General features: G+C 43.4%; 1 long non-coding RNA gene across 1 annotated transcript; it reads right to left on the reverse strand.

Moving 5' to 3' along the window:
* Positions 1 to 5,808: 5,808 nt before the first annotated feature.
* LOC108164575 lies at positions 5,809 to 6,586 on the reverse strand. Its single transcript, XR_001775867.2, has 3 exons — positions 6,475 to 6,586; positions 6,076 to 6,382; positions 5,809 to 5,980 (listed from the first exon to the last, which is right to left on the reverse strand). It is a non-coding gene; the product is annotated as an uncharacterized LOC108164575 (long non-coding RNA).
* Positions 6,587 to 8,472: the final 1,886 nt, after the last annotated feature.

Raw genomic sequence — 8,472 nt, forward strand, 5'->3', positions numbered from 1 at the left:
AGTTTTCAGTAAACGAGGTTGAATTACGCATATAAAATGGATAAAATGTATCTACATGTGTGGTTATTTTTTATGGAATATTAACAGTGTATAAATATTATGCCCGGCACTCGTATAATCAATAACATTAAGTGATCAACTGTCAGACATGCATATTATCAGAGATACGGTACATATGGTTATATAAAATAAATAATAAAGTACACCATTATCGATACCAGCCATCAGATCGATTACCATTAGCCCATCCAAAGGTCATATAGGTTTATATAGCCAGCTAAAAGTACATATGTGTCTGTCAATCTATGTACGAATACTATATCTACTCGTAAAAATAGCAGATATGAATCGATACCGTCCCGTATCGATGCTTATTGACACATGTGTATAATTGGCTGGATGACATCTCCGGGTCGCTAACATAGCACATGTTCCCACCACACGATGCACGATGCACGGAGGAGTAGATTCTGCGGTGCTCAAGTTGGTAGAGCCGGCGGTGTCGGCTGACAAACTCGCCTTAATATAACCAATTATGTCGAAAATAAAACATAACAAAACATCCAGCGAAAATAACTTTTTACACCGCCATCCGCCATCGTCTGCCCCAAAATGTGTCGAGCATTAATTTAATGTTACATTTAACCGTGGCTGCCGCCCTGCCACGTCCCTGCCCCCCATTTTTGGGGCTGTCGCGGCATTTGTGGGTCGCGCTTTGGCAAGTAAATTAAAATATTTTAATGAGTACAATTTATCACGCGCCAGCGGGCTGGCAGACCGGTTTAAACCGTTTGCGAGAGACCCCATTACCCAGTGGCATTGTCCTTCGTTCTGCATCCTTCATTCTTCATGCCGCGTCCTTGGCTGTAGGTGCTAGTTGCCTGTGTGGTGGGTGGGTTGTCGCTGGTGGCTGCTGGGTGCCGAGTGCCGAGTACCGAGTACCGGCTGCCGGGTGGGGTGGCAACTTGTTGCGACATTTAATTATTGGTGACAGTATAATCAAGTAAACTCGGCAAGAATTTCAATTTCATTTAATGGTTTAACACATTTTGCCAGCTCTCCCTAGGGTTAAGCCTCAAGTGTCATGTAAACGACGTTCAACGGGGTGGAGAAAACGGTTAAAGCCCGCAAAAAAGGGTTTAACCCGACCCCAACTCTTCTCCCTATCCTCCATCCTTTGCTTTCTTATCATTGAACAATTAGTAGGGGAAACAACAGAGACGCCAACAACAATACACATAAACATTATGGCACAGACAATTATTAGGGTTTTATGGATTTGAATGGGTTGTGTAATAATGCCCCACCAAAATGATAGCGTGGCATGGTTGGAAAGCAAATGGCAAATGGAAGGGCTGTAGAGTCTGTGCTAGGACGAAAAAACTTTTAGAGTCTTCTGCAGTAGAGCAAAGGACCCCGAGATTTAATATAAAATTAAATATGATGAAAATATATACACTTTTGATGCAATTTAGATATAATTTCTTTGGTTTTCGTGGCTCAGCTGCTCCACACAGGGTTGCACATGCGCTGTACATTGAATATGGTCCTATCAAATTACCAAAATACTTTGGAGACAGGTGCCTGTCTTTGCAGCAAGATCTCAATTATGGCTCCAGAACTAGTTCTAGCACACGTCAGCAAATACTTCATTGTGATGAGCTGTGATTGGAACTATAGAAAGTCATAGTCATTCGGTTTTTGATATAGCTAGCTGTGACACAGCCCAAAACCAAAGTCATACTCAATCATTTCTAAAACTAAATTTAGTGAGTCAAAACATAATGGGACGTGCTAAGCCAATAAAAAGCCGCTTTCCGCATATCCCACCGCCACGCGAAATGGAGCTAATAACTGTCGAGGAGATGACCGAGCTTATTCACACCTTTTCCCGAATAAATCTCGAAAAGGGGTTGCCGGAGAATCGCCAACCCTATGTGGAGGTGAACAACGACGACCATAGGTATGGCGAATGGAAGCTGCCCGAGGGGGCAAAGTCCTCGATGGAGACGGCCTATGAAATCATGCGGGAGCTTAAGAACTGTCCCTACCCGGAGTACATTCAGCCGCCACGCTCGAAGGTGCACTGCAGCCCTTTCAAAAATTTGATGCCCGTTGCGTTCACCAGCGAGAGACGAATCTTCGACGACGTCAAGGAGGAGATCGAAGATATTACGAATGCGGCGCGGGACCAAGCAGCCGGCATCGAGCCACCCTGCGAGGGAGCCGTAGGCTACAGCGAGGAGTACTACGAGGCCAGCAAGATGATCAAGGTGTACAAAATGGACCGCATGTCGAGCCCCAGACCCCCAATCGACTTTCATCCGTTTGATTTGGCTCTCGAAGTCACCGAAAACGATTCTGGGCAGAACCGCATGCCCAAAGGCAGGCTCCTTGCAAGGAACCGTCCTCTTTTGATCCGAAGCAAGAGGTTGAAGCGCAAGAAGAAGGGTCGCAGCCGGCGCCACGCTGCACGCAATGTGGACACTGGTCCGATCCTGATGTCTCGCTACTGCCCCATCGTGGAGCAGCAGGACTTTCGGTCATATTCAGAATACAACAGTGAATACGATCAACGATCGGAGGGGTGCTTCGGTGGATCCACGTTCAACAGCGCAGAAGCCGATGCTCTTTCCGTTCAGAGTTTGTTCCTTCTAAGCAACTCCCCTACGCAGCGTTCTTATCCATCTTCCTGGGCCTCTGGTGCATATTCCGAGGATTAATTCTAAGGACTCTATGGACTGGACCTCGGATCGAGCATTTCTCACACTACTACACTCTACACTACTACTACACTCAATCGCCAGCAGCAGAGAAAACACCAACACCATGAACAGCACCAACACACTAGAAGAATTGTCCAGAAAGTAGAGCTGTCGGCAACTTCAATGAATTAAAATGCATATTCAATACATGCACACGAGCCAAGCTCTCATAAAAACATGTTGAAACAATGCATTACCAATTATTTCATATTATTCATTCTAGAGGACCTTCAACTAGAGCATATTCGCGTTTATTAGAGACATGAGATTACCTCACGGTTGAACGAAATCCTGGCCTCGCGCGGCCTCTCCCTCTCTCTCTCTTCAACGCGCTTTTCTTTTTATCAAGAAAATGTTTAACTTTCCCTCTTTTAGAAGCACTTTCATTCATTAATGTTCCATTCTGGCTTCTGCCTTTTGCTTTCAATAAGATTTGATTCCTTTCTTTGGCCTTTTGACGGCTGCTGCCTATAGATTGCCATATGAAAATGCAATTGGCTTTTCTACTGATTTCATTTTCTCGGCAACAACAGTGGGCAACGACGGCAGAGGGTGTGCAAAAAATGTGTGCAAAATGGTGAAACATAAAATGCGAAACACAAAAGTGGAGAGGGATGCGCGAATGGAAAATGTATTTGAGTTGGGGGAGAAATTGCATTTGGCCCCCAGAGCTTTGAAATGTGGCGCCAACTGCGCTGATTAGATAAGCAACAACACAAAGTGCCCCGCGGGGCCAGAAGCGGAATGCAACAGCAGTAGCTCCATCTCTTGCTGCTCCTGCCCCTGCTGCTGCCCCTGCTCCTGAACGGCCCCTATCCCTATCCCTATATCTATCTCTCTTTCTCTCTCTCGCTGTTGGCAGTTGACTGCAACTGCAACTTTGGCTTACAAATTGTTTTTTAGTTGGCAGAACTTTTAATTTGGTTATGGTGTGAAAATGTTTGTTTTCTCCATCTTTTTCACACTCTCTCACTCTCACTCTCTCTCTGGCTCTCTCTCCGCCCCTGTTCCTTTTTTTAAACCCTAGTTTGATGAAGTTTGTGGTGCAAATTAATTTGCATTTTTACTGGGGATATATATAGCGCTGGTACATCTATATGTATGTATATGTTGGACATACATATATAAATAACTTTTGTACGACGACTTTTTCAATTAGTGCAGCAAAAATGCTTCCTTTTTCTAGAATTTTTCGTCTTTTTTGCTGTTGTTTTTGTTGGTTTTGGTTTTGTTGGAGAGTTGCGTGACCGTGAGCAATTAGATGGCAATTAATAAGGCCTCGGTTACATGTCCTCGTCAGGGATAAGGACAATACACAATGGACAATGGACAATGGACAATGGACAGTGGTCAGGAGACCGGGGACAGTGGACAATGGGACATTAATCAAACAAATCAATTTTCATATCGGATATCGCATAGACGGGAGAACCAGGCACTCAAGCACTCAACGGCGAGCCGTTCAGACCTGGCCGAATAATGTTGCCTTTCCTTGGCTTTGCCGTTCGATTCGTTGTGTGTTCATAAATGTAATAAAAAACCTTAAAAGCCTCACACGTCAAACGCAATTCAATTGGACGGGGCTCTGGCTCGCCCACCACTCCTTCAGCCGCCATCCCAACCATAACCCAGGGACAATTATCAGGGCTATTACGGAGCAGGGATCTGGGATATGGGCTCTGGTATCTGGAGTCCTCTACACTACACTCTCTCTTTCAATTCAATTTGCTTGACGTTTCAAATGGCTTTGACTTTGGCACTTTTTGTTTGAAGGGTCACATGATATGTCGTCTAGCTAGGATCAAGTTTGCCTCTCACTGTTTTTGGTTACTTTTGCAAAAACTTTCGCATTGATAAGCGGGAGAGAGAGCGAGAGAGAGGGCGAGAGATATGGTGAGGCATGGAATGGATCTGTGTTACCATTATAGCATTCCCACGCACATGCTGTGCCTTCGCCTGGCCCACTCTCGCAGCCTCTCAGCCTCCCTCTGCGTAATGAAAAGTTTTGGCGTAATGAAATAAGCCAAAGTTTTTGCAGCTTTCAATAATAACTGTAAAAGTAACTAGCCAAAGTTTTTGTTCCCCTGCTCCGCTCCACTCTGCTCTGTCCTTTCCGGCGCTGGCCTGCCCTGTCAGTCCTGCCAATCTTTGCTAACCAACAGGCAAGAAGAAGGACCCAGACCCAGACCCAGAAAATAAGCTTCAAGGGCAGAAGGAGAGGCTGGCAAACTTTCCCTTGAATTTCCCTCTTTTGTGCCTGTTAACGGAGCCATCAATGTCATTATGAAGTGACGACTAATGTATCTATTTGAGTGCACTTTGATATGGCTCTCATGTGACTATCTGAGTATCTAAGCATCTGAGAATCTGAGTGGGTATATTCTCGTCTGCATCTCTCTCCCCCTATACCTCTACCTTTGCGTTGAGAATGTTTGATTATTTCCAACTGAATTAGTTAATTGGCTTTTGTCCTGCATTCGATTTTCTTTTTCCTTTTTGCTTCGCCTTTGACTAATTTTCTGGCCCACCTTCTACTTGTTTCCCTTACCACTTTCAAGGTTGTTGTTGATTATTTTTAGCATGGTATATGACGTTTTACCTTCCTCTTGGCCTTTCAACATTTCTACTTTGCTTTTCTTTATGCTTTCATTTACGTTTACTTTCTCCTTCTGTCGATTTTTCTCTCATTCACTTTCATTCTTCAAGAGACTTTTGATGTCATCAATGATTTCTTTGGTAGGTTTCTTTACCTTTAACGCAGAGACGCCATTCGGCACCATTAAAAGCCGAATCGAGATGTCCCTCAGCTAAGACATTATCGGTGTGAAACCTGACAGAGAGCTGTCTATTTTAACGTAGCACCTATATGACTCGTCAAAATAGGAGAGGGGATGGATGCATCGCAGCTATTCTGCACTTAGTGTAACAGTGTAGTTAATTATTGTATATTGGTAGTGCTTCCAACGGGTCGTCGTCTCCCTCTTTTGCGCAGATAAGACCATCCTTCCTGTGCCTTCTAGTGTATTTCAGACATGTTAATAGATTTTTTGGTAGACAAAAATCTCTTTATTTATATGGTTATGCTTGGAAGTGTAATAAACACTTTTCCGCACCACCATAAAAGTAGAGTTCTAGTAGGCCTACTCCACATACCAAATCTAAATCAGCGTCAAAGAATGGTCCAAGTACATTTCCGAGTCCGCATCGATTCTATCCTGCAAATGACAGTAATGGTTCTCAGTCAAGTTCATTTTCACAATCAGAAAGAGAGACCGAATCCCTCAAGTTACGTGTAGAATGATTCACTTACCGTATATAGTCTACGTAAAAGTTTCACTAAAATTTTAGGATGCTACAACGCAGGCGTAAAGTATCTGAGGCGACCCGCATTGCACTTGGTGTGGCAAGATCCTTGAGAAGGGCAGAGATCTCACTTTAAAGAACTCCCGAAGAGTTGGCTTTGAGCACTTTTGGCAAATTGATGGCCGGGATATCTTCGATGGTGGTTGTGAAGTGGAGGTTACATGCAAGGGCTCTGCGGGACGTCTAGTTCAACCTTCCACCTGACCGTATTGCACATCCAACCTCGTTGCAGCGTGGCGTCTAATCCATTTGGTCTATTCGGAGAAAAATAATATTTCCAAATTATTTTTCGTTTTAATTTTGAAGTTTATTTTATTTTTTTTTATTCAAAAACTAAATTTCTTACTTTTTTGTTCTACACACACAAAATTTGTATACTACGTGTTCTCTCGGAGAACTACTCGACGTAACTGAAACATTTCTGGCTGAGCCCCAAACCCAGAACTTGACAGCCCGAATCTCGAATCGATCTGAGTTGAAAGGCAAGGACTTCTTATTGAGAATTGTTGTAGTATGAATTTCGATTATATTGTTTGAATAAAAAAGCTGTTTAGCCTTCACAAAACTGTCGTAGTCAGATCTCTTGAGACTAAGGATGTATGGCAATGAAAGAAAACAATTTGAGCTACCTCATAAGAATCAGCCAAGTGTACACCCAGCTATTTTGTATATACATATCTATCTATATCTTTATATAAACTAACAAGTATGTAAGGATTTCCAATGATTTCGTAGTGCCTCCAACTCTTCATCTTGGCCTGAATGTTTAACATTAATCTCCACTTCGTAAGTCTATTCTCCTGCCATGATTCATTTCATTACTGTACTGCACCAAAGCGATTTGCCTGCGCGGAAAGCATTGAACAGCCATTGAAAAGGGAACACAGGCCACACAATAACAATTAATCATAATTAAGCCACAAAATGATACAAATGTGATGGTGGATGAGAGGAGACATGTAGAGACACAGACAAACAGACAAACAGACAGACAGGAGGAGGATGTAAAGCTCCTTGTAAGTCAGAAAACCCCAAACCATATACACCCAGAGAACTGACCTTTTGACTTTGGACCAGGGGCTGGGTCTCAGCCTGATCCATCCCCCCATGCTGGCCGCAGCGTTAATCAGGCGTTAAATTAAGGCACTCATTAGCACAAATTACAAATTGAGCTGCAGGGAAGAGGACAAAGTGCAGGACCGGGGGCCGGCTGGGGATGTGGGTGGTTCCTTGCTAAGCCAGGTGCTCAGCATAAATCACTTAATAATCAAGTGCAGCCCATTTAATTGGCTTGCCGCTGGACCCCGGGCGATGTCCGCTGTCCGTTATCCACTATCCGCTATCCGTTGTCCTCTGTCCGTTGTCCGCACAGATGTCCGTCGCCTGCGAGCAATTAATTATTTCATTATGCCGCCTGACAAAAGCTGACTGCTGCCAAACGGCACGCGGCAGAGTTGTATTTGTCTTCCGCTCGCCTCTCTTGTTGCCTTTTCATGACTGTACCGTACCCAGAGCATACCCTGCAGCGTAGAGAACGTAGAGAGAAGCTTCTGGTATCACAACCTGAACCCATTTTGGGACTTGTGCTTCTGTTTATATATAGATAGATATAGTTAAATCAGATATAGTTAAAGATAACTACAAAAAATATAGAATACTGGAATGAAATTTCAAGACAATATCATATGAACAATCGACCTTAAGACCATTCTTTTGACAATAAACAATGTATTTTGAAGGATATATAAAGTTACGTTCGACATTCCTTACTTGCTGTAGGTCCGTTTTTGTTTATTTGGCGACATTTAATTTAAGTTTTGCAATTTGCATGCGAATTACAGCGAGTCTGATTGAAATGACCCCCGAAAATGCCCCCCGAACATGGCCCCATTAAAATGCCCGTAGAAGCCATTTCATGTGAAAATACGAATGAAAAAAAAGCGACAGAGCAAAAACAAACAGCTGAAGGCAACAAAATTTGCAAAGTTTTTAATTGCCAGCCAACCGCTGTCAGTGACAACCGCAGCAGGAACAGAAGCGGAAGTGGAAGTGGAAATGGAATTTGAATGGGAACGGAAACCGGAAACAGGAAGTTTGTTGAATACATACCCCTCAAGGTGAGAAATGGGGAATATCGGGGAATATCGATTTATCTTTTCTCGGAGGGATAACAGATCAATGGGGTTCACTGGAGCCTGTCCACAATCACCAAACTTTAAGAATGGTTTCATTAAATTTTTATTCAAAACAAGAATCGAATCGATGTGAATTTGTACTAAAAACGAGTCCCGACATGAGATGGGAACCGATTGAAAAACCTTAACCGAGATTTGAAGTACATACA

Source organism: Drosophila miranda, chromosome XL, assembly GCF_003369915.1.
Source record: "Drosophila miranda strain MSH22 chromosome XL, D.miranda_PacBio2.1, whole genome shotgun sequence".
Taxonomy (NCBI): domain Eukaryota; kingdom Metazoa; phylum Arthropoda; class Insecta; order Diptera; family Drosophilidae; genus Drosophila; species Drosophila miranda.